The sequence below is a fragment of the Pseudorasbora parva genome, chromosome 8, assembly GCF_024679245.1.
Source record: "Pseudorasbora parva isolate DD20220531a chromosome 8, ASM2467924v1, whole genome shotgun sequence".
NCBI classification, from domain to species: Eukaryota; Metazoa; Chordata; class Actinopteri; order Cypriniformes; family Gobionidae; genus Pseudorasbora; species Pseudorasbora parva.
Window position 1 is genome coordinate 3,644,557 of NC_090179.1, and position 24,862 is coordinate 3,669,418.

Here is a 24,862-nt window from a genome sequence, read left to right on the forward strand (position 1 = left end):
AAGTGTGTTGTTGTGGCTCTGTGGCGCAATGGATAGCGCATTGGACTTCTAGGTTGTGAATGGAGGTATTCAAAGGCTGTGGGTTCGAGTCCCACCAGAGTCATCCATAAAAACTTTTGCTCAGATATCTTTGTGTTGGACAAGCATATGCTTAAACCTTTTCGGACATGAAGTATTTCAGAAGCCTACCTTTCCTCTTCGTCTTATTTCCCCTGTTGGACACACCCAGCTCAGATTACAGAATACTCTACTAATTAGCTCACGTCAAGTCCCCATTTTTAAAAAAGGAATATAACAAGAATGGTTTGAAAAACACTGGTTTAGGCCAAAAACTGCTACTGCCAATTGATGGCCACCTACCTAGCAAGAAATGCTTTCCATTTCTGCTAGCTTAAACAGAGTTTAGATTTATTGTAAATGGAGGTTCACAACACATTTAAGACACGAGTATTGAGAGATTTTAACCAAAATGAAATGATTTGAGACATTCCCTTATTCCTCAATAGAAGCCTGCACACTTTTCAGCTTTTGGAAATAATCCTCTAACTTCAAAGGAACCTAATCATGACTTAATCAGCTCTTTTCCTGACATGCTACCTCTTTTAGACTTTGAATACAAAAGTATCAAACCAAAGTAAGTACCTGGCACTGTGGCTTAGTTGGTTAAAGCGCCTGTCTAGTAAACAGGAGATCCTGGGTTCGAATCCCAGCAGTGCCTAAAATGTGTGGCTTCTACTAGTATTCTTCCAAACTTTTCAGATGTAAAAGTCTCTACAGGACACACCTTCTGGACTTCTAGGTTGTGAATAAAGGCTCAAAGGGAAAACTTTCATGAGGTAATCAGCTGTTTTCAAGATGTGCTACCTCTTTAAGGCTTTATATACCAACAAAATGCTTTGCATTACAGCTGGCGCTGTGGCTTAGTTGGTCAAAGCGCCTGTCTTGTAAACAGGAGATCCTGGGTTCAAATCCCAGCAGTGCCTATGCCACAGGATTTGTGGGAGCACTTTTAAACTTTTCACATTTGAAAGTCTTTACATGCTGAACAGTGTGTATCAGCAAGGAAGAACTGGAAAGCTAAGAAGTGCTGGACAAGGCATAGTGCCTTGGAAAGTGTGTTGTCGTGGCTCTGTGGCGCAATGGATAGCGCATTGGACTTCTAGGTTGTGAATGGAGGTATTCAAAGGCTGTGGGTTCGAGTCCCACCAGAGTCATCCATAAAAACTTTTGCTCAGATATCTTTGTGTTGGACAAGCATATGATTAAACCTTTTCGGACATGAAGTATTTCAGAAGCCTAACTTTCCTCTTCATCTTATTTCCCCTGTTGGACACACCCAGCTCAGATTACAGAATACTCTACTAATTAGCTCACGTCAAGTCCCCATTTTTAAAAAAGGAATATAACAAGAATGGTTTGAAAAACACTGGTTTAGGCCAAAAACTGCTACTGCCAATTGATGGCCACCTACCTAGCAAGAAATGCTTTCCATTTCTGCTAGCTTAAACAGAGTTTAGATTTATTGTAAATGGAGGTTCACAACACATTTGAGACACGAATATTGAGAGATTTTAACCAAAATGAAATGATTTGAGACATTCCCTTATTACTCAATAGAAGCATGCACACTTTTCAGGTTTTGGAAATAATCCTCTAACTTCAAAGGAACCTAATCATGACTTAATCAGCTCTTTTCCTGACATGCTACCTCTTTTAGACTTTGAATACAAAAGTATCAAACCAAAGTAAGTACCTGGCGCTGTGGCTTAGTTGGTTAAAGCGCCTGTCTAGTAAACAGGAGATCCTGGGTTCGAATCCCAGCAGTGCCTAAAATGTGTGGCTTCTACTAGTATTCATCCAAACTTTTCAGATGTAAAAGTCTCTACAGGACACACCTTCTGGACTTCTAGGTTGTGAATAAAGGCTCAAAGGGAAAACTTTCATGAGGTAATCAGCTGTTTTCAAGATGTGCTACCTCTTTAAGGCTTTATATACCAACAAAATGCTTTGCATTACAGCTGGCGCTGTGGCTTAGTTGGTCAAAGCGCCTGTCTTGTAAACAGGAGATCCTGGGTTCAAATCCCAGCAGTGCCTATGCCACAGGATATGTGGGAGCACTTTTAAACTTTTCACATTTGAAAGTCTTTACACGCTGAACAGTGTGTATCAGCAAGGAAGAACTGGAAAGCTAAGAAGTGCTGGACAAGGCATAGTGCCTTGGAAAGTGTGTTGTTGTGGCTCTGTGGCGCAATGGATAGCGCATTGGACTTCTAGGTTGTGAATGGAGGTATTCAAAGGCTGTGGGTTCGAGTCCCACCAGAGTCATCCATAAAAACTTTTGCTCAGATATCTTTGTGTTGGACAAGGATATGCTTAAACCTTTTCGGACATGAAGTATTTCAGAAGCCTACCTTTCCTCTTCGTCTTATTTCCCCTGTTGGACACACCCAGCTCAGATTACAGAATACTCTACTAATTAGCTCACGTCAAGTCCCCATTTTTAAAAAAGGAATATAACAAGAATGGTTTGAAAAACACTGGTTTAGGCCAAAAACTGCTACTGCCAATTGATGGCCACCTACCTAGCAAGAAATGCTTTCCATTTCTGCTAGCTTAAACAGAGTTTAGATTTATTGTAAATGGAGGTTCACAACACATTTAAGACACGAGTATTGAGAGATTTTAACCAAAATGAAATGATTTGAGACATTCCCTTATTCCTCAATAGAAGCCTGCACACTTTTCAGCTTTTGGAAATAATCCTCTAACTTCAAAGGAACCTAATCATGACTTAATCAGCTCTTTTCCTGACATGCTACCTCTTTTAGACTTTGAATACAAAAGTATCAAACCAAAGTAAGTACCTGGCACTGTGGCTTAGTTGGTTAAAGCGCCTGTCTAGTAAACAGGAGATCCTGGGCTCGAATCCCAGCAGTGCCTAAAATGTGTGGCTTCTACTAGTATTCATCCAAACTTTTCAGATGTAAAAGTCTCTACAGGACACACCTTCTGGACTTCTAGGTTGTGAATAAAGGCTCAAAGGGAAAACTTTCATGAGGTAATCAGCTGTTTTCAAGATGTGCTACCTCTTTAAGGCTTTATATACCAACAAAATGCTTTGCATTACAGCTGGCGCTGTGGCTTAGTTGGTCAAAGCGCCTGTCTTGTAAACAGGAGATCCTGGGTTCAAATCCCAGCAGTGCCTATGCCACAGGATTTGTGGGAGCACTTTTAAACTTTTCTTATTTGAAAGTCTTTACATGCTGAACAGTGTGTATCAGCAAGGAAGAACTGGAAAGCTAAGAAGTGCTGGACAAGGCATAGTGCCTTGGAAAGTGTGTTGTTGTGGCTCTGTGGCGCAATGGATAGCGCATTGGACTTTTAGGTTGTGAATGGAGGTATTCAAAGGCTGTGGGTTCGAGTCCCACCAGAGTCATCCATAAAATCTTTTGCTCAGATATCTTTGTGTTGGACAAGCATATGATTAAACCTTTTCGGACATGAAGTATTTCAGAAGCCTACCTTTCCTCTTCGTCTTATTTCCCCTGTTGGACACACCCAGCTCAGATTACAGAATACTCTACTAATTAGCTCACGTCAAGTCCCCATTTTTAAAAAAGGAATATAACAAGAATGGTTTGAAAAACACTGGTTTAGGCCAAAAACTGCTACTGCCAATTGATGGCCACCTACCTAGCAAGAAATGCTTTCCATTTCTGCTAGCTTAAACAGAGTTTAGATTTATTGTAAATGGAGGTTCACAACACATTTAAGACACGAGTATTGAGAGATTTTAACCAAAATGAAATGATTTGAGACATTCCCTTATTCCTCAATAGAAGCCTGCACACTTTTCAGCTTTTGGAAATAATCCTCTAACTTCAAAGGAACCTAATCATGACTTAATCAGCTCTTTTCCTGACATGCTACCTCTTTTAGACTTTGAATACAAAAGTATCAAACCAAAGTAAGTACCTGGCGCTGTGGCTTAGTTGGTTAAAGCGCCTGTCTAGTAAACAGGAGATCCTGGGTTCGAATCCCAGCAGTGCCTAAAATGTGTGCCTTCTACTAGTATTCATCCAAACTTTTCAGATGTAAAAGTCTCTACAGGACACACCTTCTGGACTTCTAGGTTGTGAATAAAGGCTCAAAGGGAAAACTTTCATGAGGTAATCAGCTGTTTTCAAGATGTGCTACCTCTTTAAGGCTTTATATACCAACAAAATGCTTTGTGTGACAGCTGGCGCTGTGGCTTAGTTGGTCAAAGCGCCTGTCTTGTAAACAGGAGATCCTGGGTTCAAATCCCAGCAGTGCCTATGCCACAGGATATGTGGGAGCACTTTTAAACTTTTCACATTTGCAAGTCTTTACATGCTGAACAGTGTGTATCAGCAAGGAAGAACTGGAAAGCTAAGAAGTGCTGGACAAGGCATAGTGCCTTGGAAAGTGTGTTGTTGTGGCTCTGTGGCGCAATGGATAGCGCATTGGACTTCTAGGTTGTGAATGGAGGTATTCAAAGGCTGTGGGTTTGAGTCCCACCAGAGTCATCCATAAAAACTTTTGCTCAGATATCTTTGTGTTGGACAAGCATATGCTTAAACCTTTTCGGACATGAAGTATTTCAGAAGCCTACCTTTCCTCTTCGTCTTATTTCCCCTGTTGGACACACCCAGCTCAGATTACAGAATACTCTACTAATTAGCTCACGTCAAGTCCCCATTTTTAAAAAAGGAATATAACAAGAATGGTTTGAAAAACACTGGTTTAGGCCAAAAACTGCTACTGCCAATTGATGGCCACCTACCTAGCAAGAAATGCTTTCCATTTCTGCTAGCTTAAACAGAGTTTAGATTTATTGTAAATGGAGGTTCACAACACATTTAAGACACGAGTATTGAGAGATTTTAACCAAAATGAAATGATTTGAGACATTCCCTTATTCCTCAATAGAAGCCTGCACACTTTTCAGCTTTTGGAAATAATCCTCTAACTTCAAAGGAACCTAATCATGACTTAATCAGCTCTTTTCCTGACATGCTACCTCTTTTAGACTTTGAATACAAAAGTATCAAACCAAAGTAAGTACCTGGCGCTGTGGCTTAGTTGGTTAAAGCGCCTGTCTAATAAACAGGAGATCCTGGGTTCGAATACCAGCAGTGCCTAAAATGTGTGGCTTCTACTAGTATTCATCCAAACTTTTCAGATGTAAAAGTCTCTACAGGACACACCTTCTGGACTTCTAGGTTGTGAATAAAGGCTCAAAGGGAAAACTTTCATGAGGTAATCAGCTGTTTTCAAGATGTGCTACCTCTTTAAGGCTTTATATACCAACAAAATGCTTTGCATTACAGCTGGCGCTGTGGCTTAGTTGGTCAAAGCGCCTGTCTTGTAAACAGGAGATCCTGGGTTCAAATCCCAGCAGTGCCTATGCCACAGGATTTGTGGGAGCACTTTTAAACTTTTCACATTTGAAAGTCTTTACATGCTGAACAGTGTGTATCAGCAAGGAAGAACTGGAAAGCTAAGAAGTGCTGGACAAGGCATAGTGCCTTGGAAAGTGTGTTGTTGTGGCTCTGTGGCGCAATGGATAGCGCATTGGACTTCTAGGTGTAGTGATTTTTACTTTTGTCCACCCAAGGACACTAAGTAAGAGAGTGATTGGTACTCACGTCACCGCTGACGTTGTGAATTTGGATCACACGTCACTTAAGGTGTGGTTATGAGTACATCAGATGACCACCTTCCCCCCTGTTAGTTTGGGACACTAGTCAAGGCCTTTTACCTTGGCTGTATGAGAACACTCCGCACAGGAGGCTGCCCAGTCATTTATAATGAATGTAAAGGGGGAAGAGTTGGTCAGCTGATTTATCTGAAAGATTGGTGAGATTTCTAACTTGTAGAGCCTTTTCTGCCTTATCAGCACAAGGAAGACACAATTGTAATAAAATAGATTTTATTAACAAAAGATAAACAGAACATTTAACACAACTACTAAATGAATACAATGAATGATAAAGGAATAAAGTGCGTAAAATGCGTAAAATACATGTGAGTAAGTTAAGTGTGGCTATAGAAGAGATACGTTATCTTACGGAAAGATAAACTGTTGTTTCTCTGAAACTAAGGTGAAGAACCTTATTATGTATCAAACAAATAAACGAAAGATTATTTGTTATTAACTAGCATCAGTTATATTACCTCTAATGTAAATTAGAAAATCATATACTGATAATATACAACAATGCCAAGGTCTCTAGAAAGAGGTTTGGTTAAGTGATATTTACGTTCCATGTGGTTGAGTAAGCAGTCCGATGGTGATGACTTCTTCCAATGGTTTTGCTGGGAGACAGTGCAGTAAAGAAAGGAGCTGGAATCCGTTTCAACAGCCTTGAACACGAAGATCTGTGGGATGCTGATCTCCTGGGGCACCAAAGGGTCCTAAAATCTGGAACACGCAGATGAGGCCCTGAAGTAGGTGCAGAAGGTCCTTAATCTGGAACACGCAGACGAAGGAACCTTAAAGTGAAGGTTTGCTCTCCTGAGCTTAACCTTGTTGCAAATGTCTCTGTGTGTCTTCTGCCTCTTTGGACCAGACACTCAGAAGTTGGTCAATCTGCTCTGGTCTCTTTAGCATGGAGACTCAGGACGCGCTGTAGTCGTCTCGCTGGACTAAAACTCTGAACGTAGTGTTGGTTAATGTCTCTTTCCTCACAGGCTGGAGGCTCAGAACGTTGTCGTATCTGTCACTGCCTCACAAGCTGTAGATTCAGATCCTCGGATCTTGTGTTGTCTCTCTGGTTAAACCAGAGGCTCAGAACTTGGTTGCTCTGTCACAGTCTAATCCTCGGCGGACAGACTCAGAACTTGGTGAACTGTTTGTCTCTCGGATGTGGAGACTCAGAACCTGGTTGCTCTGTCACAGTCTAATCCTCACGGGACAGACTCAGAACTTGGTGAACTGTTTGTCTCTCGCATGGAGGAGACTCAGAACCTGATTGCTCTGTCACAGTCTAATCCTCAGGGGACAGACTCAGAACAAGGTGTGTCTATTGAAAGGGTACCTTTATCCTTTTCTGAATAGGAGGAGATTGCAATTTGGCGCTTCTCCATTCCAGTGTTGCTATTGGCTGCTGGCATCAGAGAGGGCACACAGTGTGGCCCACCCTTCTTTCCCCTGTGGAACTCATTTGCATACTGTACACAGTTAGAAGTCTTTAAAGTGTCTTTAAAGTTCATCAATGCATTTCTCACTTTCCAAACCACAATCAGAATACCCTTGGCAATATACTAAACAAATAGACACCAAACATGATGGAAAAAGATTGAACTGTCATGTGTTCATTCATTTGTTCATTAACAGCTGCATTTGTGGAAGATGTTGCATTACAAATAGCTGTCACTGAGAATACGTATTTCTCTGAATAAGTATGAGATGGATGTGTGTAGTTTACATCAGTCTTAAGGTTTCCAAACATAGTTGTGAATGGATTTGGATGGATCAGTTTGGTCTTTCTTTGTTTCACCCACTACTGCTGAAGTCCCGAGGAATGTTTATGGCCGTCACAAATCAGGTCATTAGGGATCCATCTCTAGATGGGTGAAGGGCAGAAACTGCATGTGGACCAATGAGAAGTCCTGTCCTTCCTGGGCTTGTACTAGAGGTCTTCTTCTTGCCCTCAAAGAGGTGTCTGGCTGTTGTCCAAGCATCTTTATCTGATGGCGTTGGACATCTTGTTTGTGCTAGTCCAACAAGATCCAATCAAAATGGAGCAAACCTTTGTCCACTGTTATGGGCAAAGAGGGGCCCGGCCATAAACTGGGCCCTAGAATGTGCTGTTCACTACATAGGTTGTGAATGGAGGTATTCAAAGGCTGTGGGTTCGAGTCCCACCAGAGTCATCCATAAAAACTTTTGCTCAGATATCTTTGTGTTGGACAAGCATATGCTTAAACCTTTTCGGACATGAAGTATTTCAGAAGCCTACCTTTCCTCTTCATCTTATTTCCCCTGTTGGACACACCCAGCTCAGATTACAGAATACTCTACTAATTAGCTCACGTCAAGTCCCCATTTTTAAAAAAGGAATATAACAAGAATGGTTTGAAAAACACTGGTTTAGGCCAAAAACTGCTACTGCCAATTGATGGCCACCTACCTAGCAAGAAATGCTTTCCATTTCTGCTAGCTTAAACAGAGTTTAGATTTATTGTAAATGGAGGTTCACAACACATTTGAGACACGAATATTGAGAGATTTTAACCAAAATGAAATGATTTGAGACATTCCCTTATTACTCAATAGAAGCATGCACACTTTTCAGGTTTTGGAAATAATCCTCTAACTTCAAAGGAACCTAATCATGACTTAATCAGCTCTTTTCCTGACATGCTACCTCTTTTAGACTTTGAATACAAAAGTATCAAACCAAAGTAAGTACCTGGCGCTGTGGCTTAGTTGGTTAAAGCGCCTGTCTAGTAAACAGGAGATCCTGGGTTCGAATCCCAGCAGTGCCTAAAATGTGTGGCTTCTACTAGTATTCATCCAAACTTTTCAGATGTAAAAGTCTCTACAGGACACACCTTCTGGACTTCTAGGTTGTGAATAAAGGCTCAAAGGGAAAACTTTCATGAGGTAATCAGCTGTTTTCAAGATGTGCTACCTCTTTAAGGCTTTATATACCAACAAAATGCTTTGCATTACAGCTGGCGCTGTGGCTTAGTTGGTCAAAGCGCCTGTCTTGTAAACAGGAGATCCTGGGTTCAAATCCCAGCAGTGCCTATGCCACAGGATATGTGGGAGCACTTTTAAACTTTTCACATTTGAAAGTCTTTACACGCTGAACAGTGTGTATCAGCAAGGAAGAACTGGAAAGCTAAGAAGTGCTGGACAAGGCATAGTGCCTTGGAAAGTGTGTTGTTGTGGCTCTGTGGCGCAATGGATAGCGCATTGGACTTCTAGGTTGTGAATGGAGGTATTCAAAGGCTGTGGGTTCGAGTCCCACCAGAGTCATCCATAAAAACTTTTGCTCAGATATCTTTGTGTTGGACAAGCATATGCTTAAACCTTTTCGGACATGAAGTATTTCAGAAGCCTACCTTTCCTCTTCGTCTTATTTCCCCTGTTGGACACACCCAGCTCAGATTACAGAATACTCTACTAATTAGCTCACGTCAAGTCCCCATTTTTAAAAAAGGAATATAACAAGAATGGTTTGAAAAACACTGGTTTAGGCCAAAAACTGCTACTGCCAATTGATGGCCACCTACCTAGCAAGAAATGCTTTCCATTTCTGCTAGCTTAAACAGAGTTTAGATTTATTGTAAATGGAGGTTCACAACACATTTAAGACACGAGTATTGAGAGATTTTAACCAAAATGAAATGATTTGAGACATTCCCTTATTCCTCAATAGAAGCCTGCACACTTTTCAGCTTTTGGAAATAATCCTCTAACTTCAAAGGAACCTAATCATGACTTAATCAGCTCTTTTCCTGACATGCTACCTCTTTTAGACTTTGAATACAAAAGTATCAAACCAAAGTAAGTACCTGGCGCTGTGGCTTAGTTGGTTAAAGCGCCTGTCTAATAAACAGGAGATCCTGGGTTCGAATACCAGCAGTGCCTAAAATGTGTGGCTTCTACTAGTATTCATCCAAACTTTTCAGATGTAAAAGTCTCTACAGGACACACCTTCTGGACTTCTAGGTTGTGAATAAAGGCTCAAAGGGAAAACTTTCATGAGGTAATCAGCTGTTTTCAAGATGTGCTACCTCTTTAAGGCTTTATATACCAACAAAATGCTTTGCATTACAGCTGGCGCTGTGGCTTAGTTGGTCAAAGCGCCTGTCTTGTAAACAGGAGATCCTGGGTTCAAATCCCAGCAGTGCCTATGCCACAGGATTTGTGGGAGCACTTTTAAACTTTTCACATTTGAAAGTCTTTACATGCTGAACAGTGTGTATCAGCAAGGAAGAACTGGAAAGCTAAGAAGTGCTGGACAAGGCATAGTGCCTTGGAAAGTGTGTTGTTGTGGCTCTGTGGCGCAATGGATAGCGCATTGGACTTCTAGGTGTAGTGATTTTTACTTTTGTCCACCCAAGGACACTAAGTAAGAGAGTGATTGGTACTCACGTCACCGCTGACGTTGTGAATTTGGATCACACGTCACTTAAGGTGTGGTTATGAGTACATCAGATGACCACCTTCCCCCCTGTTAGTTTGGGACACTAGTCAAGGCCTTTTACCTTGGCTGTATGAGAACACTCCGCACAGGAGGCTGCCCAGTCATTTATAATGAATGTAAAGGGGGAAGAGTTGGTCAGCTGATTTATCTGAAAGATTGGTGAGATTTCTAACTTGTAGAGCCTTTTCTGCCTTATCAGCACAAGGAAGACACAATTGTAATAAAATAGATTTTATTAACAAAAGATAAACAGAACATTTAACACAACTACTAAATGAATACAATGAATGATAAAGGAATAAAGTGCGTAAAATGCGTAAAATACATGTGAGTAAGTTAAGTGTGGCTATAGAAGAGATACGTTATCTTACGGAAAGATAAACTGTTGTTTCTCTGAAACTAAGGTGAAGAACCTTATTATGTATCAAACAAATAAACGAAAGATTATTTGTTATTAACTAGCATCAGTTATATTACCTCTAATGTAAATTAGAAAATCATATACTGATAATATACAACAATGCCAAGGTCTCTAGAAAGAGGTTTGGTTAAGTGATATTTACGTTCCATGTGGTTGAGTAAGCAGTCCGATGGTGATGACTTCTTCCAATGGTTTTGCTGGGAGACAGTGCAGTAAAGAAAGGAGCTGGAATCCGTTTCAACAGCCTTGAACACGAAGATCTGTGGGATGCTGATCTCCTGGGGCACCAAAGGGTCCTAAAATCTGGAACACGCAGATGAGGCCCTGAAGTAGGTGCAGAAGGTCCTTAATCTGGAACACGCAGACGAAGGAACCTTAAAGTGAAGGTTTGCTCTCCTGAGCTTAACCTTGTTGCAAATGTCTCTGTGTGTCTTCTGCCTCTTTGGACCAGACACTCAGAAGTTGGTCAATCTGCTCTGGTCTCTTTAGCATGGAGACTCAGGACGCGCTGTAGTCGTCTCGCTGGACTAAAACTCTGAACGTAGTGTTGGTTAATGTCTCTTTCCTCACAGGCTGGAGGCTCAGAACGTTGTCGTATCTGTCACTGCCTCACAAGCTGTAGATTCAGATCCTCGGATCTTGTGTTGTCTCTCTGGTTAAACCAGAGGCTCAGAACTTGGTTGCTCTGTCACAGTCTAATCCTCGGCGGACAGACTCAGAACTTGGTGAACTGTTTGTCTCTCGGATGTGGAGACTCAGAACCTGGTTGCTCTGTCACAGTCTAATCCTCACGGGACAGACTCAGAACTTGGTGAACTGTTTGTCTCTCGCATGGAGGAGACTCAGAACCTGATTGCTCTGTCACAGTCTAATCCTCAGGGGACAGACTCAGAACAAGGTGTGTCTATTGAAAGGGTACCTTTATCCTTTTCTGAATAGGAGGAGATTGCAATTTGGCGCTTCTCCATTCCAGTGTTGCTATTGGCTGCTGGCATCAGAGAGGGCACACAGTGTGGCCCACCCTTCTTTCCCCTGTGGAACTCATTTGCATACTGTACACAGTTAGAAGTCTTTAAAGTGTCTTTAAAGTTCATCAATGCATTTCTCACTTTCCAAACCACAATCAGAATACCCTTGGCAATATACTAAACAAATAGACACCAAACATGATGGAAAAAGATTGAACTGTCATGTGTTCATTCATTTGTTCATTAACAGCTGCATTTGTGGAAGATGTTGCATTACAAATAGCTGTCACTGAGAATACTTATTTCTCTGAATAAGTATGAGATGGATGTGTGTAGTTTACATCAGTCTTAAGGTTTCCAAACATAGTTGTGAATGGATTTGGATGGATCAGTTTGGTCTTTCTTTGTTTCACCCACTACTGCTGAAGTCCCGAGGAATGTTTATGGCCGTCACAAATCAGGTCATTAGGGATCCATCTCTAGATGGGTGAAGGGCAGAAACTGCATGTGGACCAATGAGAAGTCCTGTCCTTCCTGGGCTTGTACTAGAGGTCTTCTTCTTGCCCTCAAAGAGGTGTCTGGCTGTTGTCCAAGCATCTTTATCTGATGGCGTTGGACATCTTGTTTGTGCTAGTCCAACAAGATCCAATCAAAATGGAGCAAACCTTTGTCCACTGTTATGGGCAAAGAGGGGCCCGGCCATAAACTGGGCCCTAGAATGTGCTGTTCACTACATAGGTTGTGAATGGAGGTATTCAAAGGCTGTGGGTTCGAGTCCCACCAGAGTCATCCATAAAAACTTTTGCTCAGATATCTTTGTGTTGGACAAGCATATGCTTAAACCTTTTCGGACATGAAGTATTTCAGAAGCCTACCTTTCCTCTTCGTCTTATTTCCCCTGTTGGACACACCCAGCTCAGATTACAGAATACTCTACTAATTAGCTCACGTCAAGTCCCCATTTTTAAAAAAGGAATATAACAAGAATGGTTTGAAAAACACTGGTTTAGGCCAAAAACTGCTACTGCCAATTGATGGCCACCTACCTAGCAAGAAATGCTTTCCATTTCTGCTAGCTTAAACAGAGTTTAGATTTATTGTAAATGGAGGTTCACAACACATTTAAGACACGAGTATTGAGAGATTTTAACCAAAATGAAATGATTTGAGACATTCCCTTATTCCTCAATAGAAGCCTGCACACTTTTCAGCTTTTGGAAATAATCCTCTAACTTCAAAGGAACCTAATCATGACTTAATCAGCTCTTTTCCTGACATGCTACCTCTTTTAGACTTTGAATACAAAAGTATCAAACCAAAGTAAGTACCTGGCGCTGTGGCTTAGTTGGTTAAAGCGCCTGTCTAGTAAACAGGAGATCCTGGGTTCGAATCCCAGCAGTGCCTAAAATCTGTGCCTTCTACTAGTATTCATCCAAACTTTTCAGATGTAAAAGTCTCTACAGGACACACCTTCTGGACTTCTAGGTTGTGAATAAAGGCTCAAAGGGAAAACTTTCATGAGGTAATCAGCTGTTTTCAAGATGTGCTACCTCTTTAAGGCTTTATATACCAACAAAATGCTTTGCATTACAGCTGGCGCTGTGGCTTAGTTGGTCAAAGCGCCTGTCTTGTAAACAGGAGATCCTGGGTTCAAATCCCAGCAGTGCCTATGCCACAGGATTTGTGGGAGCACTTTTAAACTTTTCACATTTGAAAGTCTTTACATGCTGAACAGTGTGTATCAGCAAGGAAGAACTGGAAAGCTAAGAAGTGCTGGACAAGGCATAGTGCCTTGGAAAGTGTGTTGTTGTGGCTCTGTGGCGCAATGGATAGCGCATTGGACTTCTAGGTTGTGAATGGAGGTATTCAAAGGCTGTGGGTTCGAGTCCCACCAGAGTCATCCATAAAAACTTTTGCTCAGATATCTTTGTGTTGGACAAGCATATGATTAAACCTTTTCGGACATGAAGTATTTCAGAAGCCTAACTTTCCTCTTCGTCTTATTTCCCCTGTTGGACACACCCAGCTCAGATTACAGAATACTCTAATAATTAGCTCACGTCAAGTCCCCATTTTTAAAAAAGGAATATAACAAGAATGGTTTGAAAAACACTGGTTTAGGCCAAAAACTGCTACTGCCAATTGATGGCCACCTACCTAGCAAGAAATGCTTTCCATTTCTGCTAGCTTAAACAGAGTTTAGATTTATTGTAAATGGAGGTTCACAACACATTTGAGACACGAATATTGAGAGATTTTAACCAAAATGAAATGATTTGAGACATTCCCTTATTACTCAATAGAAGCATGCACACTTTTCAGGTTTTGGAAATAATCCTCTAACTTCAAAGGAACCTAATCATGACTTAATCAGCTCTTTTCCTGACATGCTACCTCTTTTAGACTTTGAATACAAAAGTATCAAACCAAAGTAAGTACCTGGCGCTGTGGCTTAGTTGGTTAAAGCGCCTGTCTAGTAAACAGGAGATCCTGGGTTCGAATCCCAGCAGTGCCTAAAATGTGTGGCTTCTACTAGTATTCATCCAAACTTTTCAGATGTAAAAGTCTCTACAGGACACACCTTCTGGACTTCTAGGTTGTGAATAAAGGCTCAAAGGGAAAACTTTCATGAGGTAATCAGCTGTTTTCAAGATGTGCTACCTCTTTAAGGCTTTATATACCAACAAAATGCTTTGCATTACAGCTGGCGCTGTGGCTTAGTTGGTCAAAGCGCCTGTCTTGTAAACAGGAGATCCTGGGTTCAAATCCCAGCAGTGCCTATGCCACAGGATATGTGGGAGCACTTTTAAACTTTTCACATTTGAAAGTCTTTACACGCTGAACAGTGTGTATCAGCAAGGAAGAACTGGAAAGCTAAGAAGTGCTGGACAAGGCATAGTGCCTTGGAAAGTGTGTTGTTGTGGCTCTGTGGCGCAATGGATAGCGCATTGGACTTCTAGGTTGTGAATGGAGGTATTCAAAGGCTGTGGGTTCGAGTCCCACCAGAGTCATCCATAAAAACTTTTGCTCAGATATCTTTGTGTTGGACAAGGATATGCTTAAACCTTTTCGGACATGAAGTATTTCAGAAGCCTACCTTTCCTCTTCGTCTTATTTCTCCTGTTGGACACACCCAGCTCAGATTACAGAATACTCTACTAATTAGCTCACGTCAAGTCCCCATTTTTAAAAAAGGAATATAACAAGAATGGTTTGAAAAACACTGGTTTAGGCCAAAAACTGCTACTGCCAATTGATGGCCACCTACCTAGCAAGAAATGCTTTCCATTTCTGCTAGCTTAAACAGAGTTTAGATTTATTGTAAATGGAGGTTCACAACACATTTAAGACACGAGTATTGAGAGATTTTAACCAAAATGAAATGATTTGAGACATTCCCTTATTCCTCAATAGAAGCCTGCACACTTTTCAGCTTTTGGAAATAATCCTCTAACTTCAAAGGAACCTAATCATGACTTAATCAGCTCTTTTCCTGACATGCTACCTCTTTTAGACTTTGAATACAAAAGCATCAAACCAAAGAAAGTACCTGGCGCTGTGGCTTAGTTGGTTAAAGCGCCTGTCTAGTAAACAGGAGATCCTGGGTTCGAATCCCAGCAGTGCCTAAAATGTGTGGCTTCTACTAGTATTCATCCAAACTTTTCAGATGTAAAAGTCTCTACAGGACACACCTTCTGGACTTCTAGGTTGTGAATAAAGGCTCAAAGGGAAAACTTTCATGAGGTAATCAGCTGTTTTCAAGATGTGCTACCTCTTTAAGGCTTTATATACCAACAAAATGCTTTGCATTACAGCTGGCGCTGTGGCTTAGTTGGTCAAAGCGCCTGTCTTGTAAACAGGAGATCCTGGGTTCAAATCCCAGCAGTGCCTATGCCACAGGATATGTGGGAGCACTTTTAAACTTTTCACATTTGAAAGTCTTTACACGCTGAACAGTGTGTATCAGCAAGGAAGAACTGGAAAGCTAAGAAGTGCTGGACAAGGCATAGTGCCTTGGAAAGTGTGTTGTTGTGGCTCTGTGGCGCAATGGATAGCGCATTGGACTTCTAGGTTGTGAATGGAGGTATTCAAAGGCTGTGGGTTCGAGTCCCACCAGAGTCATCCATAAAAACTTTTGCTCAGATATCTTTGTGTTGGACAAGGATATGCTTAAACCTTTTCGGACATGAAGTATTTCAGAAGCCTACCTTTCCTCTTCGTCTTATTTCTCCTGTTGGACACACCCAGCTCAGATTACAGAATACTCTACTAATTAGCTCACGTCAAGTCCCCATTTTTAAAAAAGGAATATAACAAGAATGGTTTGAAAAACACTGGTTTAGGCCAAAAACTGCTACTGCCAATTGATGGCCACCTACCTAGCAAGAAATGCTTTCCATTTCTGCTAGCTTAAACAGAGTTTAGATTTATTGTAAATGGAGGTTCACAACACATTTAAGACACGAGTATTGAGAGATTTTAACCAAAATGAAATGATTTGAGACATTCCCTTATTCCTCAATAGAAGCCTGCACACTTTTCAGCTTTTGGAAATAATCCTCTAACTTCAAAGGAACCTAATCATGACTTAATCAGCTCTTTTCCTGACATGCTACCTCTTTTAGACTTTGAATACAAAAGTATCAAACCAAAGTAAGTACCTGGCGCTGTGGCTTAGTTGGTTAAAGCGCCTGTCTAGTATACAGGAGATCCTGGGCTCGAATCCCAGCAGTGCCTAAAATGTGTGGCTTCTACTAGTATTCATCCAAACTTTTCAGATGTAAAAGTCTCTACAGGACACACCTTCTGGACTTCTAGGTTGTGAATAAAGGCTCAAAGGGAAAACTTTCATGAGGTAATCAGCTGTTTTCAAGATGTGCTACCTCTTTAAGGCTTTATATACCAACAAAATGCTTTGCATTACAGCTGGCGCTGTGGCTTAGTTGGTCAAAGCGCCTGTCTTGTAAACAGGAGATCCTGGGTTCAAATCCCAGCAGTGCCTATGCCACAGGATTTGTGGGAGCACTTTTAAACTTTTCTTATTTGAAAGTCTTTACATGCTGAACAGTGTGTATCAGCAAGGAAGAACTGGAAAGCTAAGAAGTGCTGGACAAGGCATAGTGCCTTGGAAAGTGTGTTGTTGTGGCTCTGTGGCGCAATGGATAGCGCATTGGACTTTTAGGTTGTGAATGGAGGTATTCAAAGGCTGTGGGTTTGAGTCCCACAAGAGTCATCCATAAAATCTTTTGCTCAGATATCTTTGTGTTGGACAAGCATATGATTAAACCTTTTCGGACATGAAGTATTTCAGAAGCCTACCTTTCCTCTTCGTCTTATTTCCCCTGTTGGACACACCCAGCTCAGATTACAGAATACTCTACTAATTAGCTCACGTCAAGTCCCCATTTTTAAAAAAGGAATATAACAAGAATGGTTTGAAAAACACTGGTTTAGGCCAAAAACTGCTACTGCCAATTGATGGCCACCTACCTAGCAAGAAATGCTTTCCATTTCTGCTAGCTTAAACAGAGTTTAGATTTATTGTAAATGGAGGTTCACAACACATTTAAGACACGAGTATTGAGAGATTTTAACCAAAATGAAATGATTTGAGACATTCCCTTATTCCTCAATAGAAGCCTGCACACTTTTCAGCTTTTGGAAATAATCCTCTAACTTCAAAGGAACCTAATCATGACTTAATCAGCTCTTTTCCTGACATGCTACCTCTTTTAGACTTTGAATACAAAAGTATCAAACCAAAGTAAGTACCTGGCGCTGTGGCTTAGTTGGTTAAAGCGCCTGTCTAGTAAACAGGAGATCCTGGGTTCGAATCCCAGCAGTGCCTAAAATGTGTGCCTTCTACTAGTATTCATCCAAACTTTTCAGATGTAAAAGTCTCTACAGGACACACCTTCTGGACTTCTAGGTTGTGAATAAAGGCTCAAAGGGAAAACTTTCATGAGGTAATCAGCTGTTTTCAAGATGTGCTACCTCTTTAAGGCTTTATATACCAACAAAATGCTTTGTGTGACAGCTGGCGCTGTGGCTTAGTTGGTCAAAGCGCCTGTCTTGTAAACAGGAGATCCTGGGTTCAAATCCCAGCAGTGCCTATGCCACAGGATATGTGGGAGCACTTTTAAACTTTTCACATTTGCAAGTCTTTACATGCTGAACAGTGTGTATCAGCAAGGAAGAACTGGAAAGCTAAGAAGTGCTGGACAAGGCATAGTGCCTTGGAAAGTGTGTTGTTGTGGCTCTGTGGCGCAATGGATAGCGCATTGGACTTCTAGGTTGTGAATGGAGGTATTCAAAGGCTGTGGGTTCGAGTCCCACCAGAGTCATCCATAAAAACTTTTGCTCAGATATCTTTGTGTTGGACAAGCATATGCTTAAACCTTTTCGGACATGAAGTATTTCAGAAGCCTACCTTTCCTCTTCGTCTTATTTCCCCTGTTGGACACACCCAGCTCAGATTACAGAATACTCTACTAATTAGCTCACGTCAAGTCCCCATTTTTAAAAAAGGAATATAACAAGAATGGTTTGAAAAACACTGGTTTAGGCCAAAAACTGCTACTGCCAATTGATGGCCACCTACCTAGCAAGAAATGCTTTCCATTTCTGCTAGCTTAAACAGAGTTTAGATTTATTGTAAATGGAGGTTCACAACACATTTAAGACACGAGTATTGAGAGATTTTAACCAAAATGAAATGATTTGAGACATTCCCTTATTCCTCAATAGAAGCCTGCACACTTTTCAGCTTTTGGAAATAATCCTCTAACTTCAAAGGAACCTAATCATGACTTAATCAGCTCTTTTCCTGACATGCTACCTCTTTTAGACTTTGAATACAAAAGTATCAAACCAAAGTAAGTACCTGGCGCTGTGGCTTAGTTGGTTAAAGCGCCTGTCTAATAAACAGGAGATCCTGGGTTCGAATACCAGCAGTGCCTAAAATGTGTGGCTTCTACTAGTATTCATCCAAACTTTTCAGATGTAAAAGTCTCTACAGGACACACCTTCTGGACTTCTAGGTTGTGAATAAAGGCTCAAAGGGAAAACTTTCATGAGGTAATCAGCTGTTTTCAAGATGTGCTACCTCTTTAAGGCTTTATATACCAACAAAATGCTTTGCATTACAGCTGGCGCTGTGGCTTAGTTGGTCAAAGCGCCTGTCTTGTAAACAGGAGATCCTGGGTTCAAATCCCAGCAGTGCCTATGCCACAGGATTTGTGGGAGCACTTTTAAACTTTTCACATTTGAAAGTCTTTACATGCTGAACAGTGTGTATCAGCAAGGAAGAACTGGAAAGCTAAGAAGTGCTGGACAAGGCATAGTGCCTTGGAAAGTGTGTTGTTGTGGCTCTGTGGCGCAATGGATAGCGCATTGGACTTCTAGGTGTAGTGATTTTTACTTTTGTCCACCCAAGGACACTAAGTAAGAGAGTGATTGGTACTCACGTCACCGCTGACGTTGTGAATTTGGATCACACGTCACTTAAGGTGTGGTTATGAGTACATCAGATGACCACCTTCCCCCCTGTTAGTTTGGGACACTAGTCAAGGCCTTTTACCTTGGCTGTATGAGAACACTCCGCACAGGAGGCTGCCCAGTCATTTATAATGAATGTAAAGGGGGAAGAGTTGGTCAGCTGATTTATCTGAAAGATTGGTGAGATTTCTAACTTGTAGAGCCTTTTCTGCCTTATCAGCACAAGGAAGACACAATTGTAATAAAATAGATTTTATTAACAAAAGATAAACAGAACATTTAACACAACTACTAAATGAATACAATGAATGATAAAGGAATAAAGTGCGTAAAATGCGTAAAATACATGTGAGTAAGTTAAGTGTGGCTATAGAAGAGATACGTTATCTTACGGAAAGATAAACTGTTGTTTCTCTGAAACTAAGGTGAAGAACCTTATTATGTATCAAACAAATAAACGAAAGATTATTTGTTATTAACTAGCATCAGTTATATTACCTCTAATGTAAATTAGAAAATCATATACTGATAATATACAACAATGCCAAGGTCTCTAGAAAGAGGTTTGGTTAAGTGATATTTACGTTCCATGTGGTTGAGTAAGCAGTCCGATGGTGATGACTTCTTCCAATGGTTTTGCTGGGAGACAGTGCAGTAAAGAAAGGAGCTGGAATCCGTTTCAACAGCCTTGAACACGAAGATCTGTGGGATGCTGATCTCCTGGGGCACCAAAGGGTCCTAAAATCTGGAACACGCAGATGAGGCCCTGAAGTAGGTGCAGAAGGTCCTTAATCTGGAACACGCAGACGAAGGAACCTTAAAGTGAAGGTTTGCTCTCCTGAGCTTAACCTTGTTGCAAATGTCTCTGTGTGTCTTCTGCCTCTTTGGACCAGACACTCAGAAGTTGGTCAATCTGCTCTGGTCTCTTTAGCATGGAGACTCAGGACGCGCTGTAGTCGTCTCGCTGGACTAAAACTCTGAACGTAGTGTTGGTTAATGTCTCTTTCCTCACAGGCTGGAGGCTCAGAACGTTGTCGTATCTGTCACTGCCTCACAAGCTGTAGATTCAGATCCTCGGATCTTGTGTTGTCTCTCTGGTTAAACCAGAGGCTCAGAACTTGGTTGCTCTGTCACAGTCTAATCCTCGGCGGACAGACTCAGAACTTGGTGAACTGTTTGTCTCTCGGATGTGGAGACTCAGAACCTGGTTGCTCTGTCACAGTCTAATCCTCACGGGACAGACTCAGAACTTGGTGAACTGTTTGTCTCTCGCATGGAGGAGACTCAGAACCTGATTGCTCTGTCACAGTCTAATCCTCAGGGGACAGACTCAGAACAAGGTGTGTCTATTGAAAGGGTACCTTTATCCTTTTCTGAATAGGAGGAGATTGCAATTTGGCGCTTCTCCATTCCAGTGTTGCTATTGGCTGCTGGCATCAGAGAGGGCACACAGTGTGGCCCACCCTTCTTTCCCCTGTGGAACTCATTTGCATACTGTACACAGTTAGAAGTCTTTAAAGTGTCTTTAAAGTTCATCAATGCATTTCTCACTTTCCAAACCACAATCAGAATACCCTTGGCAATATACTAAACAAATAGACACCAAACATGATGGAAAAAGATTGAACTGTCATGTGTTCATTCATTTGTTCATTAACAGCTGCATTTGTGGAAGATGTTGCATTACAAATAGCTGTCACTGAGAATACTTATTTCTCTGAATAAGTATGAGATGGATGTGTGTAGTTTACATCAGTCTTAAGGTTTCCAAACATAGTTGTGAATGGATTTGGATGGATCAGTTTGGTCTTTCTTTGTTTCACCCACTACTGCTGAAGTCCCGAGGAATGTTTATGGCCGTCACAAATCAGGTCATTAGGGATCCATCTCTAGATGGGTGAAGGGCAGAAACTGCATGTGGACCAATGAGAAGTCCTGTCCTTCCTGGGCTTGTACTAGAGGTCTTCTTCTTGCCCTCAAAGAGGTGTCTGGCTGTTGTCCAAGCATCTTTATCTGATGGCGTTGGACATCTTGTTTGTGCTAGTCCAACAAGATCCAATCAAAATGGAGCAAACCTTTGTCCACTGTTATGGGCAAAGAGGGGCCCGGCCATAAACTGGGCCCTAGAATGTGCTGTTCACTACATAGGTTGTGAATGGAGGTATTCAAAGGCTGTGGGTTCGAGTCCCACCAGAGTCATCCATAAAAACTTTTGCTCAGATATCTTTGTGTTGGACAAGCATATGCTTAAACCTTTTCGGACATGAAGTATTTCAGAAGCCTACCTTTCCTCTTCGTCTTATTTCCCCTGTTGGACACACCCAGCTCAGATTACAGAATACTCTACTAATTAGCTCACGTCAAGTCCCCATTTTTAAAAAAGGAATATAACAAGAATGGTTTGAAAAACACTGGTTTAGGCCAAAAACTGCTACTGCCAATTGATGGCCACCTACCTAGCAAGAAATGCTTTCCATTTCTGCTAGCTTAAACAGAGTTTAGATTTATTGTAAATGGAGGTTCACAACACATTTAAGACACGAGTATTGAGAGATTTTAACCAAAATGAAATGATTTGAGACATTCCCTTATTCCTCAATAGAAGCCTGCACACTTTTCAGCTTTTGGAAATAATCCTCTAACTTCAAAGGAACCTAATCATGACTTAATCAGCTCTTTTCCTGACATGCTACCTCTTTTAGACTTTGAATACAAAAGTATCAAACCAAAGTAAGTACCTGGCGCTGTGGCTTAGTTGGTTAAAGCGCCTGTCTAATAAACAGGAGATCCTGGGTTCGAATACCAGCAGTGCCTAAAATGTGTGGCTTCTACTAGTATTCATCCAAACTTTTCAGATGTAAAAGTCTCTACAGGACACACCTTCTGGACTTCTAGGTTGTGAATAAAGGCTCAAAGGGAAAACTTTCATGAGGTTATCAGCTGTTTTCAAGATGTGCTACCTCTTTAAGGCTTTATATACCAACAAAATGCTTTGTGTGACAGCTGGCGCTGTGGCTTAGTTGGTCAAAGCGCCTGTCTTGTAAACAGGAGATCCTGGGTTCAAATCCCAGCAGTGCCTATGCCACAGGATATGTGGGAGCACTTTTAAACTTTTCACATTTGAAAGTCTTTACATGCTGAACAGTGTGTATCAGCAAGGAAGAACTGGAAAGCTAAGAAGTGCTGGACAAGGCATAGTGCCTTGGAAAGTGTGTTGTTGTGGCTCTGTGGCGCAATGGATAGCGCATTGGACTTCTAAATTGTGAATGGAGGTATTCAAAGGCTGTGGGTTCGAGTCCCACCAGAGTCATCCATAAAAACTTTTGCTCAGATATCTTTGTGTTGGACAAGCATATGCTTAAACCTTTTCGGACATGAAGTATTTCAGAAGCCTAACTTTCCTCTTCGTCTTATTTCCCCTGTTGGACACACCCAGCTCAGATTACAGAATACTCTACTAATTAGCTCACGTCAAGTCCCCATTTTTAAAAAAGGAATATAACAAGAATGGTTTGAAAAACACTGGTTTAGGCCAAAAACTGCTACTGCCAATTGATGGCCACCTACCTAGCAAGAAATGCTTTCCATTTCTGCTAGCTTAAACAGAGTTTAGATTTATTGTAAATGGAGGTTCACAACACATTTAAGACACGAGTATTGAGAGATTTTAACCAAAATGAAATGATTTGAGACATTCCCTTATTCCTCAATAGAAGCCTGCACACTTTTCAGCTTTTGGAAATAATCCTCTAACTTCAAAGGAACCTAATCATGACTTAATCAGCTCTTTTCCTGACATGCTACCTCTTTTAGACTTTGAATACAAAAGTATCAAACCAAAGTAAGTACCTGGCGCTGTGGCTTAGTTGGTTAAAGCGCCTGTCTAGTAAACAGGAGATCCTGGGTTCGAATCCCAGCAGTGCCTAAAATGTGTGCCTTCTACTAGTATTCATCCAAACTTTTCAGATGTAAAAGTCTCTACAGGACACACCTTCTGGACTTCTAGGTTGTGAATAAAGGCTCAAAGGGAAAACTTTCATGAGGTTATCAGCTGTTTTCAAGATGTGCTACCTCTTTAAGGCTTTATATACCAACAAAATGCTTTGTGTGACAGCTGGTGACAGCTGGCGCTGTGGCTTAGTTAGGCGAAAAGTTAGAAGTCCTGTCCTTCCTGGGCTTGTACTAGAGGTCTTCTTCTTGCCCTCAAAGAGGTGTCTGGCTGTTGTCCAAGCATCTTTATCTGATGGCGTTGGACATCTTGTTTGTGCTAGTCCAACAAGATCCAATCAAAATGGAGCAAACCTTTGTCCACTGTTATGGGCAAAGAGGGGCCCGGCCATAAACTGGGCCCTAGAATGTGCTGTTCACTACATAGGTTGTGAATGGAGGTATTCAAAGGCTGTGGGTTCGAGTCCCACCAGAGTCATCCATAAAAACTTTTGCTCAGATATCTTTGTGTTGGACAAGCATATGCTTAAACCTTTTCGGACATGAAGTATTTCAGAAGCCTACCTTTCCTCTTCGTCTTATTTCCCCTGTTGGACACACCCAGCTCAGATTACAGAATACTCTACTAATTAGCTCACGTCAAGTCCCCATTTTTAAAAAAGGAATATAACAAGAATGGTTTGAAAAACACTGGTTTAGGCCAAAAACTGCTACTGCCAATTGATGGCCACCTACCTAGCAAGAAATGCTTTCCATTTCTGCTAGCTTAAACAGAGTTTAGATTTATTGTAAATGGAGGTTCACAACACATTTAAGACACGAGTATTGAGAGATTTTAACCAAAATGAAATGATTTGAGACATTCCCTTATTCCTCAATAGAAGCCTGCACACTTTTCAGCTTTTGGAAATAATCCTCTAACTTCAAAGGAACCTAATCATGACTTAATCAGCTCTTTTCCTGACATGCTACCTCTTTTAGACTTTGAATACAAAAGTATCAAACCAAAGTAACTACCTGGCGCTGCGGCTTAGTTGGTTAAAGCGCCTGTCTAGTAAACAGGAGATCCTGGGTTCGAATCCCAGCAGTGCCTAAAATGTGTGCCTTCTACTAGTATTCATCCAAACTTTTCAGATGTAAAAGTCTCTACAGGACACACCTTCTGGACTTCTAGGTTGTGAATAAAGGCTCAAAGGGAAAACTTTCATGAGGTAATCAGCTGTTTTCAAGATGTGCTACCTCTTTAAGGCTTTATATACCAACAAAATGCTTTGCATTACAGCTGGCGCTGTGGCTTAGTTGGTCAAAGCGCCTGTCTTGTAAACAGGAGATCCTGGGTTCAAATCCCAGCAGTGCCTATGCCACAGGATTTGTGGGAGCACTTTTAAACTTTTCACATTTGAAAGTCTTTACATGCTGAACAGTGTGTATCAGCAAGGAAGAACTGGAAAGCTAAGAAGTGCTGGACAAGGCATAGTGCCTTGGAAAGTGTGTTGTTGTGGCTCTGTGGCGCAATGGATAGCGCATTGGACTTCTAGGTTGTGAATGGAGGTATTCAAAGGCTGTGGGTTCGAGTCCCACCAGAGTCATCCATAAAAACTTTTGCTCAGATATCTTTGTGTTGGACAAGCATATGATTAAACCTTTTCGGACATGAAGTATTTCAGAAGCCTAACTTTCCTCTTCGTCTTATTTCCCCTGTTGGACACACCCAGCTCAGATTACAGAATACTCTACTAATTAGCTCACGTCAAGTCCCCATTTTTAAAAAAGGAATATAACAAGAATGGTTTGAAAAACACTGGTTTAGGCCAAAAACTGCTACTGCCAATTGATGGCCACCT

The 24,862-nt window shown here is 41.3% G+C and overlaps 40 non-coding genes across 40 annotated transcripts; all 40 read left to right on the forward strand.

Moving 5' to 3' along the window:
• The first annotated feature begins 14 nt into the window (after positions 1–14).
• On the forward strand, positions 15–103 carry trnar-ucu (transfer RNA arginine (anticodon UCU)). The gene is given in 2 exon segments: positions 15–51; positions 68–103. It is a non-coding gene; the product is annotated as a tRNA-Arg (tRNA).
• Positions 104–644: 541 nt separating this feature from the next.
• trnat-agu (transfer RNA threonine (anticodon AGU)) lies at positions 645–718 on the forward strand. Its single transcript has one exon. It is a non-coding gene; the product is annotated as a tRNA-Thr (tRNA).
• A 191-nt stretch (positions 719–909) lies between these two features.
• On the forward strand, positions 910–983 carry trnat-ugu (transfer RNA threonine (anticodon UGU)). Its single transcript has one exon. It is a non-coding gene; the product is annotated as a tRNA-Thr (tRNA).
• Positions 984–1,125: 142 nt separating this feature from the next.
• Positions 1,126–1,214, forward strand: trnar-ucu (transfer RNA arginine (anticodon UCU)). The gene is given in 2 exon segments: positions 1,126–1,162; positions 1,179–1,214. It is a non-coding gene; the product is annotated as a tRNA-Arg (tRNA).
• A 541-nt stretch (positions 1,215–1,755) lies between these two features.
• trnat-agu (transfer RNA threonine (anticodon AGU)) lies at positions 1,756–1,829 on the forward strand. Its single transcript has one exon. It is a non-coding gene; the product is annotated as a tRNA-Thr (tRNA).
• Positions 1,830–2,020: 191 nt separating this feature from the next.
• trnat-ugu (transfer RNA threonine (anticodon UGU)) lies at positions 2,021–2,094 on the forward strand. Its single transcript has one exon. It is a non-coding gene; the product is annotated as a tRNA-Thr (tRNA).
• Positions 2,095–2,236: 142 nt separating this feature from the next.
• trnar-ucu (transfer RNA arginine (anticodon UCU)) lies at positions 2,237–2,325 on the forward strand. The gene is given in 2 exon segments: positions 2,237–2,273; positions 2,290–2,325. It is a non-coding gene; the product is annotated as a tRNA-Arg (tRNA).
• A 541-nt stretch (positions 2,326–2,866) lies between these two features.
• trnat-agu (transfer RNA threonine (anticodon AGU)) lies at positions 2,867–2,940 on the forward strand. The gene has a single exon. It is a non-coding gene; the product is annotated as a tRNA-Thr (tRNA).
• A 191-nt stretch (positions 2,941–3,131) lies between these two features.
• trnat-ugu (transfer RNA threonine (anticodon UGU)) lies at positions 3,132–3,205 on the forward strand. Its single transcript has one exon. It is a non-coding gene; the product is annotated as a tRNA-Thr (tRNA).
• A 142-nt stretch (positions 3,206–3,347) lies between these two features.
• On the forward strand, positions 3,348–3,436 carry trnak-uuu (transfer RNA lysine (anticodon UUU)). The gene is given in 2 exon segments: positions 3,348–3,384; positions 3,401–3,436. It is a non-coding gene; the product is annotated as a tRNA-Lys (tRNA).
• A 541-nt stretch (positions 3,437–3,977) lies between these two features.
• trnat-agu (transfer RNA threonine (anticodon AGU)) lies at positions 3,978–4,051 on the forward strand. Its single transcript has one exon. It is a non-coding gene; the product is annotated as a tRNA-Thr (tRNA).
• Positions 4,052–4,242: 191 nt separating this feature from the next.
• On the forward strand, positions 4,243–4,316 carry trnat-ugu (transfer RNA threonine (anticodon UGU)). Its single transcript has one exon. It is a non-coding gene; the product is annotated as a tRNA-Thr (tRNA).
• A 142-nt stretch (positions 4,317–4,458) lies between these two features.
• Positions 4,459–4,547, forward strand: trnar-ucu (transfer RNA arginine (anticodon UCU)). The gene is given in 2 exon segments: positions 4,459–4,495; positions 4,512–4,547. It is a non-coding gene; the product is annotated as a tRNA-Arg (tRNA).
• An 806-nt stretch (positions 4,548–5,353) lies between these two features.
• On the forward strand, positions 5,354–5,427 carry trnat-ugu (transfer RNA threonine (anticodon UGU)). The gene has a single exon. It is a non-coding gene; the product is annotated as a tRNA-Thr (tRNA).
• Positions 5,428–8,440: 3,013 nt separating this feature from the next.
• trnat-agu (transfer RNA threonine (anticodon AGU)) lies at positions 8,441–8,514 on the forward strand. Its single transcript has one exon. It is a non-coding gene; the product is annotated as a tRNA-Thr (tRNA).
• Positions 8,515–8,705: 191 nt separating this feature from the next.
• Positions 8,706–8,779, forward strand: trnat-ugu (transfer RNA threonine (anticodon UGU)). Its single transcript has one exon. It is a non-coding gene; the product is annotated as a tRNA-Thr (tRNA).
• Positions 8,780–8,921: 142 nt separating this feature from the next.
• Positions 8,922–9,010, forward strand: trnar-ucu (transfer RNA arginine (anticodon UCU)). Its single transcript is given in 2 exon segments — positions 8,922–8,958; positions 8,975–9,010. It is a non-coding gene; the product is annotated as a tRNA-Arg (tRNA).
• An 806-nt stretch (positions 9,011–9,816) lies between these two features.
• trnat-ugu (transfer RNA threonine (anticodon UGU)) lies at positions 9,817–9,890 on the forward strand. The gene has a single exon. It is a non-coding gene; the product is annotated as a tRNA-Thr (tRNA).
• A 3,013-nt stretch (positions 9,891–12,903) lies between these two features.
• Positions 12,904–12,977, forward strand: trnat-agu (transfer RNA threonine (anticodon AGU)). Its single transcript has one exon. It is a non-coding gene; the product is annotated as a tRNA-Thr (tRNA).
• Positions 12,978–13,168: 191 nt separating this feature from the next.
• On the forward strand, positions 13,169–13,242 carry trnat-ugu (transfer RNA threonine (anticodon UGU)). Its single transcript has one exon. It is a non-coding gene; the product is annotated as a tRNA-Thr (tRNA).
• Positions 13,243–13,384: 142 nt separating this feature from the next.
• Positions 13,385–13,473, forward strand: trnar-ucu (transfer RNA arginine (anticodon UCU)). Its single transcript is given in 2 exon segments — positions 13,385–13,421; positions 13,438–13,473. It is a non-coding gene; the product is annotated as a tRNA-Arg (tRNA).
• Positions 13,474–14,014: 541 nt separating this feature from the next.
• On the forward strand, positions 14,015–14,088 carry trnat-agu (transfer RNA threonine (anticodon AGU)). The gene has a single exon. It is a non-coding gene; the product is annotated as a tRNA-Thr (tRNA).
• Positions 14,089–14,279: 191 nt separating this feature from the next.
• trnat-ugu (transfer RNA threonine (anticodon UGU)) lies at positions 14,280–14,353 on the forward strand. Its single transcript has one exon. It is a non-coding gene; the product is annotated as a tRNA-Thr (tRNA).
• A 142-nt stretch (positions 14,354–14,495) lies between these two features.
• trnar-ucu (transfer RNA arginine (anticodon UCU)) lies at positions 14,496–14,584 on the forward strand. The gene is given in 2 exon segments: positions 14,496–14,532; positions 14,549–14,584. It is a non-coding gene; the product is annotated as a tRNA-Arg (tRNA).
• Positions 14,585–15,125: 541 nt separating this feature from the next.
• Positions 15,126–15,199, forward strand: trnat-agu (transfer RNA threonine (anticodon AGU)). Its single transcript has one exon. It is a non-coding gene; the product is annotated as a tRNA-Thr (tRNA).
• A 191-nt stretch (positions 15,200–15,390) lies between these two features.
• trnat-ugu (transfer RNA threonine (anticodon UGU)) lies at positions 15,391–15,464 on the forward strand. The gene has a single exon. It is a non-coding gene; the product is annotated as a tRNA-Thr (tRNA).
• Positions 15,465–15,606: 142 nt separating this feature from the next.
• On the forward strand, positions 15,607–15,695 carry trnar-ucu (transfer RNA arginine (anticodon UCU)). Its single transcript is given in 2 exon segments — positions 15,607–15,643; positions 15,660–15,695. It is a non-coding gene; the product is annotated as a tRNA-Arg (tRNA).
• A 541-nt stretch (positions 15,696–16,236) lies between these two features.
• Positions 16,237–16,310, forward strand: trnat-agu (transfer RNA threonine (anticodon AGU)). Its single transcript has one exon. It is a non-coding gene; the product is annotated as a tRNA-Thr (tRNA).
• Positions 16,311–16,501: 191 nt separating this feature from the next.
• Positions 16,502–16,575, forward strand: trnat-ugu (transfer RNA threonine (anticodon UGU)). Its single transcript has one exon. It is a non-coding gene; the product is annotated as a tRNA-Thr (tRNA).
• A 142-nt stretch (positions 16,576–16,717) lies between these two features.
• On the forward strand, positions 16,718–16,806 carry trnak-uuu (transfer RNA lysine (anticodon UUU)). Its single transcript is given in 2 exon segments — positions 16,718–16,754; positions 16,771–16,806. It is a non-coding gene; the product is annotated as a tRNA-Lys (tRNA).
• A 541-nt stretch (positions 16,807–17,347) lies between these two features.
• On the forward strand, positions 17,348–17,421 carry trnat-agu (transfer RNA threonine (anticodon AGU)). The gene has a single exon. It is a non-coding gene; the product is annotated as a tRNA-Thr (tRNA).
• A 191-nt stretch (positions 17,422–17,612) lies between these two features.
• trnat-ugu (transfer RNA threonine (anticodon UGU)) lies at positions 17,613–17,686 on the forward strand. The gene has a single exon. It is a non-coding gene; the product is annotated as a tRNA-Thr (tRNA).
• A 142-nt stretch (positions 17,687–17,828) lies between these two features.
• On the forward strand, positions 17,829–17,917 carry trnar-ucu (transfer RNA arginine (anticodon UCU)). The gene is given in 2 exon segments: positions 17,829–17,865; positions 17,882–17,917. It is a non-coding gene; the product is annotated as a tRNA-Arg (tRNA).
• An 806-nt stretch (positions 17,918–18,723) lies between these two features.
• On the forward strand, positions 18,724–18,797 carry trnat-ugu (transfer RNA threonine (anticodon UGU)). The gene has a single exon. It is a non-coding gene; the product is annotated as a tRNA-Thr (tRNA).
• Positions 18,798–22,075: 3,278 nt separating this feature from the next.
• Positions 22,076–22,149, forward strand: trnat-ugu (transfer RNA threonine (anticodon UGU)). The gene has a single exon. It is a non-coding gene; the product is annotated as a tRNA-Thr (tRNA).
• Positions 22,150–22,291: 142 nt separating this feature from the next.
• trnar-ucu (transfer RNA arginine (anticodon UCU)) lies at positions 22,292–22,380 on the forward strand. The gene is given in 2 exon segments: positions 22,292–22,328; positions 22,345–22,380. It is a non-coding gene; the product is annotated as a tRNA-Arg (tRNA).
• A 541-nt stretch (positions 22,381–22,921) lies between these two features.
• trnat-agu (transfer RNA threonine (anticodon AGU)) lies at positions 22,922–22,995 on the forward strand. The gene has a single exon. It is a non-coding gene; the product is annotated as a tRNA-Thr (tRNA).
• Positions 22,996–24,037: 1,042 nt separating this feature from the next.
• Positions 24,038–24,111, forward strand: trnat-agu (transfer RNA threonine (anticodon AGU)). The gene has a single exon. It is a non-coding gene; the product is annotated as a tRNA-Thr (tRNA).
• A 191-nt stretch (positions 24,112–24,302) lies between these two features.
• Positions 24,303–24,376, forward strand: trnat-ugu (transfer RNA threonine (anticodon UGU)). The gene has a single exon. It is a non-coding gene; the product is annotated as a tRNA-Thr (tRNA).
• Positions 24,377–24,518: 142 nt separating this feature from the next.
• On the forward strand, positions 24,519–24,607 carry trnar-ucu (transfer RNA arginine (anticodon UCU)). Its single transcript is given in 2 exon segments — positions 24,519–24,555; positions 24,572–24,607. It is a non-coding gene; the product is annotated as a tRNA-Arg (tRNA).
• The last annotated feature ends 255 nt before the right edge of the window (positions 24,608–24,862 follow it).